Below are 9471 nucleotides of genomic sequence, written 5' to 3' on the forward strand. Positions count from 1 at the left end.
ATAATGGCTGTTGGGGATAGTGTATTGTTTACTGCAGGGAGCGAGGAGAATTCATGCATAATATAATTTAATATATATTTATATAGACTATAAAAGTTTATGAAATTCAAATGTGAATTTATGAAATTCACATTTTTTATTAATAAAATATAATAAGCACATATTTAACTGTCAATGGGAAATGCGCTTTTTTATTTGGTAAACTAAATGCTGTGTTTTGGTAAAATATCTTGTTTCCATAATACGGCTGAACGAGTGCCTTTATTAACACTCGGGAGCTCGCAGCGGTAATTTTGCAGCGCACGACATGGTATATCTGAGAGATACATTCATTACTAATAGGTGCTAAAATGCAAGAAAACATAAAGAAAAAAACACTGCAAATATAACACATGGTACAAATAAATTAAGTCAGTATTGAATCCAACATTATTTCATAGCCGAATATAGAAACTCCAAGAGTTTCGTGCCGAATATATAGAAACTAAAAATTTCGGCAGATGCAAGCTTAAGTAGTGACTTATGGCAAATCGTAGTAAAGATTGAACAAGCCCCAGACCACTTTCATTAGTATTTTCCATAAATGTAAAGCATATCTTCTAGAGCAGTGCTTCCCAAACTTATGGATGTAAAGGCCCCCCCCCCCCTTTTGAAAAATTAAAATATTTCACGGCCCCAAATCGAAACAAAATCGTAATACAGACATATATTATAATATTTATTGTATTTATATTCAATACAGTTTATATTCAAGATTTGCGTTTGTAAGATTTATTGTGCTTCTTAATCAATACCTTCGAAATGAAACTTATATGAATAAGCATATATTTACTAATATTCATTAAGCGCCGAAATATACGCAGGAAGCAAAATTTGTGAACGAACACCAATGTGTGATTTTTTGCATATTAAAATATAAATAATAATAAATAATAAAAATTAAATGCGTTTCTTTTAAGATTAAAAAAAAAAAAAAAACTACTTAGTCTTAAAACATTTTAAATTTGTTTTCATTATTTCACGGCTCCCTCACCGAAACTTGCGGCCCCCAAGGGGACTGCGGCCCACAGTTTGGAAAGCGCTCTTCTAGAGGACATGTATGATAAATAAGCCTTTGGCTCTTTATTTCAGTAATACATGACGGTTTATTTATTTTCAGTTACAATCTAGAAATTATTGAAACAAAGAAATATAAAGAATAAAAATGTTGCACAGGACTGAACTTATACCGATAGAAGCGAAGCATTTTCCGTAAGATTTTTCCGAGTGTAGCATAAGCCATATCAAGTTGGCGGGCTATGGCACGACCTCTTGAACCAGTACTGGTCCTTGTGTCGTCGAACACCGCAGTTGCTACTGCGGTGTTCGACGACATTTGTTTTTAAAGGTCCATTTAAGATGTTGTAGTTCCTTTTTCAGTTTTTCTTCATCTGACAGTACAGATCTTGCACGATTCGCTAGAGTTGATATAATACCCAACTTTTGCGCTGGATGGTGATGGGATGACGCATGCAAATATCTGTCTGTATGAGTTGGCTTTCTAAATATAGAGACTTTAATTGATTCAGGCGTCTTGGTGAGTTTAACATCTAGGAAACAGATGGAACTATTTTCTTCAATTTCCATAGTCAATTTTATATCTTGATGGCGGTTGTTTAAGTGGGCGATGTCAATGTCATCGAATGTCAATGTCAGTGTCAATGTCATCGAATTTTGCTAACAGAAAAGCAAGAAAAATAACATTTTAGAAGGTTAAAATTAAAGTTTTACTTCCAAAATAAACATGGCGTTTTAATTTACTTCCCTATACGTCGTTTTGACTTTTTGTAGTATTTTTGGTGTGTATTGAGAAGGGCAGCAAACTCAGGGACCGCCCCAGGCGGCAATAGCTCTAGCCAAGCCACTGCATTGCCCTCAGGGAATTGGCGTGTTTTGTGTTACCTATTATCATAATAAACAACCTCCATTCTTTACTTTTATCATTACAAGAAAGAAATTTCGATAGAAGGAAATCTTTTGCCTGCTTCATTTTTCGTTTAGCGAAACTTTTGTAGCCGTGTTCACACAATAAATTGTGGGGTTTTTTCCTATGCTTATGATACAGTTTCTCTTTCGTCCTTATCATATTTTTTAGTTCATCTGTTATCCAGTGTGTGTGAACATCCTTTCTGGTAGTAACTCTTTTGTGATATTGCGATTTGCTGTCTGCATATTTAATACATATTTAATACATAATAGCATCATCGATGTAAGCAAGAAACCTATGAGTAGATGATATTTTTTTATAGCTTCAGTTTTACTATTACTCTTATAATTATAGAATCTAAGCTATTCGTGTGGAATCTTAAATCGTTTAGGACTTGATTGTTCCAGTTATTCATAGGTAACATTTAGATTTGCTGCCTTCTTTGACTGAGTTTGTCGAGATCGTCCGATGTTATTGAAGATTAACAGAAAGGAAATTTACTACTACGGGATCGATTGATTGCGAAGGCTGCTCTGTGATCATTTCAGGATTTATTATCCAGTTTCGCCGATTTGAAAATCGTTTTTATTTATTTATTTTTATTTTTATTTTTTTTAAGAAACACAATATATACATTTTGAAGCATAAAAGGGTCAAATATCGTAGGAGACAGGAAGAAATGAATATGTTAAATAAAATGCTTCTTTCAAATTTGTGAAATGCTTTTTCAAAGTCAATAAATGTATTATGTGTTTCTACATTGTATTATCTTCTTTTCTCCAGTAGTAATTTTAGGCAAAAGGCTGTACATCATTGTCCTTTTATAAATCCATTCTGTACTTCTAAAATTAAGTTTTCGGAATATTTCATTAGTTTGCTATTTAAGATTCTGCTATATATTTAGTAACAGGAATTCAGTATATATACTGATACCTCTATAGTTTTTAGGGTTATCTCTATTACCTTTTTTAAAGATAGGAATCACAATTGCTTTTTTCCATTCCATTGGGGGGTTACCAATTGTATAAATTTTATTTAAAAATAATAAGAGTCTTCCTTTGAATCTTGTTCCTGTATATTTATACAGTTCTGAACCTAACTTATTTTCTCCAGGTGATTTCCGTTTCTTGTTTCTTTCAGGCTGATTTCTAATTATTCTTTAGTTATTTCCTTTTCATTTTCGTTAATTGTTTGCAATTGTCTTTTTAAAATTATTTATCTGTCCACAGTTCTGTGTAGTAATTTAGAAATTCTTCTAATTTCAATTCAGTGTTTGATTTTATGTTTTCTTTGGTATCTGCATTTAGGTGTTTCAAAATCTTATATACATTGGGTCTTATTTTATATAAATCATGTTCTAAAATAGAAACGAATTTGTTCCATGATTCTCTTTGACTTCACTTTTAGCTAAGCCTCTTATTCTTTTATATTCTATTTCATCTTCTAATCTTTTACTGCTTAACCAGCCTGTGTAGCTCAGTGGATGTAGCGTTTGCACACCACCGCGCTTGGCCGCACGAAGGAAGGGTTGGTTTCGAGTCTAGTCGGCGACTAGAGGAAATTTTTCTAAGCCTTTTTTCGACCGGTTCCCGAGTTAGTCGATCTCTGGCACGGGCAAGCAGGTTTTTACTCCCGGAAACTCGGGTTTTTCGACCTGTAAACTCAAGAAAATCGACAGTAGAACCCACATTATTTCAGACATTAAATATATTGTGTTAGGGTCAGGGACCACGAGATGGCGGCACATTTGAGCCGTCTCTCTTCACTGCGTACCGCTTAATTAGTGATAGCCTTGGGCCATCTGTCTCTGATTGGGTACCAGTGGAGATTGAACCGCCCACTCAGTCTCCAAAAGTTAGATAGGGCTAAATGGCCTCGCCTACTCCCGTTTACGGGAATAAAAAGGCGTTAGCTGATTTTTTTTATTTTTTCATTTTGATTATTTCTTTGATTGTATCATCCCGGTATGAGTTCACCACCCCATTTATTAGATAATGTTCCATGCTTGGTCTTTTGAAAAGGATTTCTAGACTGAAAATGAACTTTAAAAAATACAAAAAATGTATAAAATTGACACAATTTTATATATTTTTTGTATAAAATTAAAAAAAAAATTAGCTAACGCCTTTTTATTCCCGTATATACAGGGAGTAGGCGAGGCCGTTTTTAGTCCTATCTAACTTTTTGAAGACTGAGTGGGCTGTTCAATCTCCACTGGTACCTAATCAGATAGCTGGCCCAAGGCTATCACTAATTAAGCGGCACGCAGTGAAGAGTGACGGCTCAACAAGTGCCGCCATCTCGTGGTCCCTAACCCTAACATTCGTATTTTAATGTCTGAAACAATGTGGGTTCTACGGTCGATTTTCTTGAGTTTACGGGACGAAAAACCCGAGTTTCAGGGAGAAAAAACCCGCTTGCCCGTGCCAGAGATCGAATAACTAGGGAACCGTTCGAAAAAAGGCTTAGAAAAATTTCCTCTAGTCGCCGACTAGACTCGAAACCAAGTCTTCCTTCGTGCGGCCAAGCGCTGTGGTGTGCAAGCGCCACATCCACTGAGCTAAAATGTATACAAATATCCATCCACTACCAATGGTACAATATTACTAAAGGTTAACAAATAACCTTCTGTGGGTGAGATGCCAAAAAGATGAGAAATCATTAAATTTGCAACCTTACCCTTTCCTAGCAACAAAACACATCATTATGTCGTTTGCCCTCTGGTTGAAAGCCTTAGTTTCAAATTTACTTCAAGTTAAGAAGAACCTTTATAAATTTCAAAGGTTAGTTACCTGGTCTGATGCATAAGTGCAGGGACATTACATCATAGAAATTGTGGTTTTTCATCTGGCAAAATAAACATCCAGCAAGAGATTACATTTAATTAAGAGATATACCCTACTTGTCTCATATATTTGTTCAGCCATTATAAGAAACATCGACTACCACTTACTACATATGAACGACATAAATTTGAACGTTGCAATGGCTTAATAAACAACTATGTCAATGTAACATTCAGGACATTTCTCATTCAAAAAATATATAAATAAAAAATCAGCTAGCGCCTTTTATTTCCTTATAGAGAGTGACGAGGTCATTTTAACCCATTTAGTTTTTGGAAACTGAGTAGGCAATTCAATCTCCATCGATAGCCAATGAGAGATAGCTGACCCATCTCTAACTAATTATAAGCTACAACCGATGAAGAGATGCGCAAACAAATGCTGTCATTTATTGACACCTAAAACCTAACAGGATATGTTAGTCTAAATACTTTGGGTTCTAATGGTCATACGGTTCAATTTTGTTGAGTTTGCGGTTCGAAAAACTCGTTTCTGTGATAAAAACTTGCTTGCCCGTGCCACAGATCGACTAATTCGGAAATCGGTTGAAGAAAAGTTTAGAAAAAGTTCCTCCAGTCGGCGACTATACCTGAACGTAAGTCTAACTTCTGGTAGCCTAGTGCAGAGGGTGGAAGCGTCACTTCCACTAAGCTACAGACGTTCTATCTTTCTCATATTGTCAATAAATTCTTTAACAGACTCGGTCACAAAAACAAACACATCTGAAAATCAATATTTGAAATTGAAATCCAGAGTAAGAATATGAAAATAAAATATGTGGGAAGTTATACAACAATGTAACACAAAAAAAATGCCACAGTAAATGAGAAACTGAAATAAAAAAAATTCTGTGGTATATTGATTTAATTGTTATTCTTAAACTGATCAATTCGATGCAATAATTTAAATGGATGAATCATTAGTTTTTTTTTCTTAGTAATAATAGAAATTATTTGTCTATCGAAACGCGTTGTAAGCTTGAGAACGAAAGTGAGGATAGCGTTGTAACTAAATGAAGGCATTTAAAAATGGAAGGGAGTCAATGAAATATATTCATTTCTGGTCCACAAAGTGTTCTTTTTGCATATATCAGACCAACAATAAGAACGATATCTTTTAACCAATAACTTGCAAGTTGGAAATATTAACAGTTGATTAGTTAGTTAGTTGAATTATGGTTTATTGGTTCATAAATGTGCTATAGCATAGGGTTTTCAGGTTGATTTTCTTGAGTTTATGGGAAAACCAAGAATTTGATACAGCCACACTGAAACCAACATTTTCATTGCATAATATTCATGATGTGTTTACTGTTTGCCCTCATGTTCCCGATAATTAGATATATTTCTGGTGCATCTTAACAGCGAACATCCTAAAATAAACCATAGAAAAATAAAGTAATAATAGTCTTTCCTTTGTAGATATGCTTGTGACATGACTTCCTAATGGTGGCCCATTATCCTTCTACATCTACAAAAAATCTACTTCATACTGGAAGGTATTTACATAAATAATCACATTGCCAGTCTTCCCAACAGTATGACATCCTCAAAACACTCACTTGTTCAAATGACACCGTCCTTTAAACTGAGATCAGGGGCCTTTGCAACAACCCGGGAGAAATAAATCCCTCTTGCCCATGCAAGAGCTCTATTAACTCGGAAACCGGTCGATAAAAGGCTTAGGAAAAGTTTGTCTAGTCGGGGCGGGAATTAAGCACACGAGACTCCTTCTTCGAAAGATCTAACGCCTGCAGAACACGTCACTTCCACTGAGCTATACAGGCGCTAAAATAAAAAAAATAAAAAACCGTTAATCATACTTGCTCCAGAAAAGCTAACTCTAGTTTCGATGTCAATGGATTACTCCGCCTCATCATACTTTACTGCGAATATTAGCGCTTACCAAATTTTCATCATTATATCCAGCGCCGGCGCCTAGTATTTTTCTTGTGTGTGCGATTATTGTTCGACGCCTTTCCAAAAAAGATTTTTTTTTTTTAATAAAGTGTGAATTAAACGAACAGGAAATGAAAAACAAATGAAAACCGCTATACAGTATAATGTTACCTACGCATTAGTCCTGCTTATACAATTTTTTTTACACGGAACTCAACAATTAATCATAAGTTGATTTATGATACATCAAAAAATAAAGAACTATTTTAGGTATATTTTCGTAAATTTTAATCAAAAATTACAGTGATATCATCGGGTCCAGGATACAATTTCAATATTTATTTGTTCATTTCCAGGAAGATCTGAAGGGGCCCGAACGAAAGACGACGTATATTCATAATTATATGTATTCTGTACCATTCGTTGTTCGTTTAAACTCTTATCTCATATTTTTTGACATCTTTTAGGCGCCTTTTCTTCTGCGGCGTCTGTGTATATTGCACACTTCGCACATTCTACCAGCAGGGCCTGATTATATTATTTCCGCTCTTTTCATTATATTGTGAATATTATATTGTATCATGTATAAACTGAATATAGTATGCATGTATGTACATTAAAATTTTTGATTCATAAAAAAAATATTATTATAAATCCTCCATCGATAATAGCCCATCATAATTGGGTTCGAGGTTATTATATTTAGCGTTTTGTGTAATTTAGCTCTATTATAACATTGGAGATGAGCCTGTGTAACTGAGATGAAGTGGCATTTTCACTCTATAACGCTTAACTGCAGGAAGAAAGACTTGCGTTCGAATCTAGTCGCTCGCCAACTAGAGGAACTTTTTCTAAGCCTTTTTTCGACCGGTTCCCGAGTTAGTCGATCTCTGGCACGCGCAAACGGATTTCTTCCCCAAGAAACTTGGGTTTTCCATCCCGTAAACTCAAGAAAATCGGCAGTCGAACCCACACTAGTTTCAGATCTTAAACATATTACGTTAGGGTTAGGGACCAGGAGATGATGGCACTTGTTAGCCGTACTTCACTGCTTACCGATTAATTATTGATAGCCTTGGGCAAGCTATCTCTTATTGGCTACCTGTGGAGAATGAACTGTCCCAGTCAGTCTACAAAAGTTAGATAGGGCTAAAACAGCCTCACTTACTCCCTATATGGGAACAAAAAAGGCGTTGGATTTTTATCTGTGTGTGTGTGTGTGTGTGTGTGACTTAGAAAATTAGTGTTCTATAGTATATTAGTGTAGATTTTCGTGTTTTTAGAGTATTTAGCATCGCCACAGCATATTTTTATTGTGATATTTTAATATTAAATAGAGCTGTAAAAGGGCGCACAAACATCAGAAGAAACGGATTACTAACGAGAACAGCAAAGTAGTAAAGAGAAGCTTTTGTGCCATAAAGGCGTTCTTGAAGAGGATATTGAAAATAATTTAACCTCAGAGATTTCTAGGTTCAAGTAGATCATTAGACAAACAAGGAGAGAACTACAGTGTAGATTAGATAGGGCTAAAACAGCCTCACTTACTCTCTATATGGGAACAAAAAAGGCGTTGGTTGATTTTTTTAGCATTGGAGATTTTGGAAAGCTCTCTTCTCAGAGAGGCTTTTCGAGGAACATTGGAATAATAAAAGTTCAGCAGCAAAATGAAAAACAGAGTACTGAATCAGGTAAGTCAGTGAGTAACAAAATTCTGGTATGCATAGCTGATTATAAAAAAAAGGATGCTATTTGTTATTGTGACTCTATCATTAAACATGCAATTGATAAGAGGGTTATAACGTTAATTTTTTCGGGAGTAAAAATTTAAAAAAAAATGCAAGCAACTCAAAAACAGAAAAGAAAAGAAAAAGAGGTCTTAAGTTTGGTAGGTACCGATGATTTAACTAGCGATAAATTCGGTATGTGAGAGGACATGAAAAGGCTGTTGGAAGAAGCGAGAGTGAATGAGAAAGTAAAAGTCGTTAGTATATTACTTACATATGATGGAAATTAATGATGGCATAGGCTTTGTAGAAGGAATGAATGCCAGTTTTTGAATGTGAACGGCAAGTTTAAAGGACGATTGTATTTGTATAAGAAGGACAGCCTAGTCTTGAATGAACTTGGCATTAGGAGTCGAAAAAAATTATTCATTGATATAAAGCCTAACACAGTCGGTGGAAAGTGAATTCTGATGGGAGGAATCGTGAGTAAGAGCGACAATGTTCGAACTGTTAATGCTGGACATGATTATGGAGAGAGAATGATTTTGTGTTCATGCAGTTCGAACCTATCAAGCATGTGTAACGATGTCTGCATAAGCAAGGAATAGATATGAAGAGAGCTTTCCAAGTTGTCGAACTGTGTCATGCAGACCACACACAAGTATATACAAAAGCGCATGCAGGTAATTTATTTTCTGTACACGAATGCCAGGAGTATCAGAAACAAAGCAGTGGAGTTTGTTGCCTTGGTTAATATATTGGGACTTCATATTGCAGGCATTAGTGAGACCTGGCTATCAGAAGCAGATGTACTAACTGGTATCTAGTGCAAAGGGTACATTGTTTTCAGGAAGTATAGACAGTATATGAGAGGAGGGGACGTGCTGCTAATGATATTAGATGACTTGAATCCAGTTAGAGTTGACATCTATGACTGCAATACTAGTAACAGTTTTTCATGTTGCAGTGCGTTTGCATAAATCAGTATCTCAGAAAAATACTATTCGCCATCTGTAGTGAGGTGGGGTTTAACA

The sequence above is a fragment of the Typopeltis vanoorti genome, chromosome 15 (assembly GCF_054136105.1).
Source record: "Typopeltis vanoorti isolate ZY-2024b chromosome 15, IOZ_Tvanoo_1.0, whole genome shotgun sequence".
Lineage (NCBI taxonomy): Eukaryota > Metazoa > Arthropoda > Arachnida > Uropygi > Thelyphonidae > Typopeltis > Typopeltis vanoorti.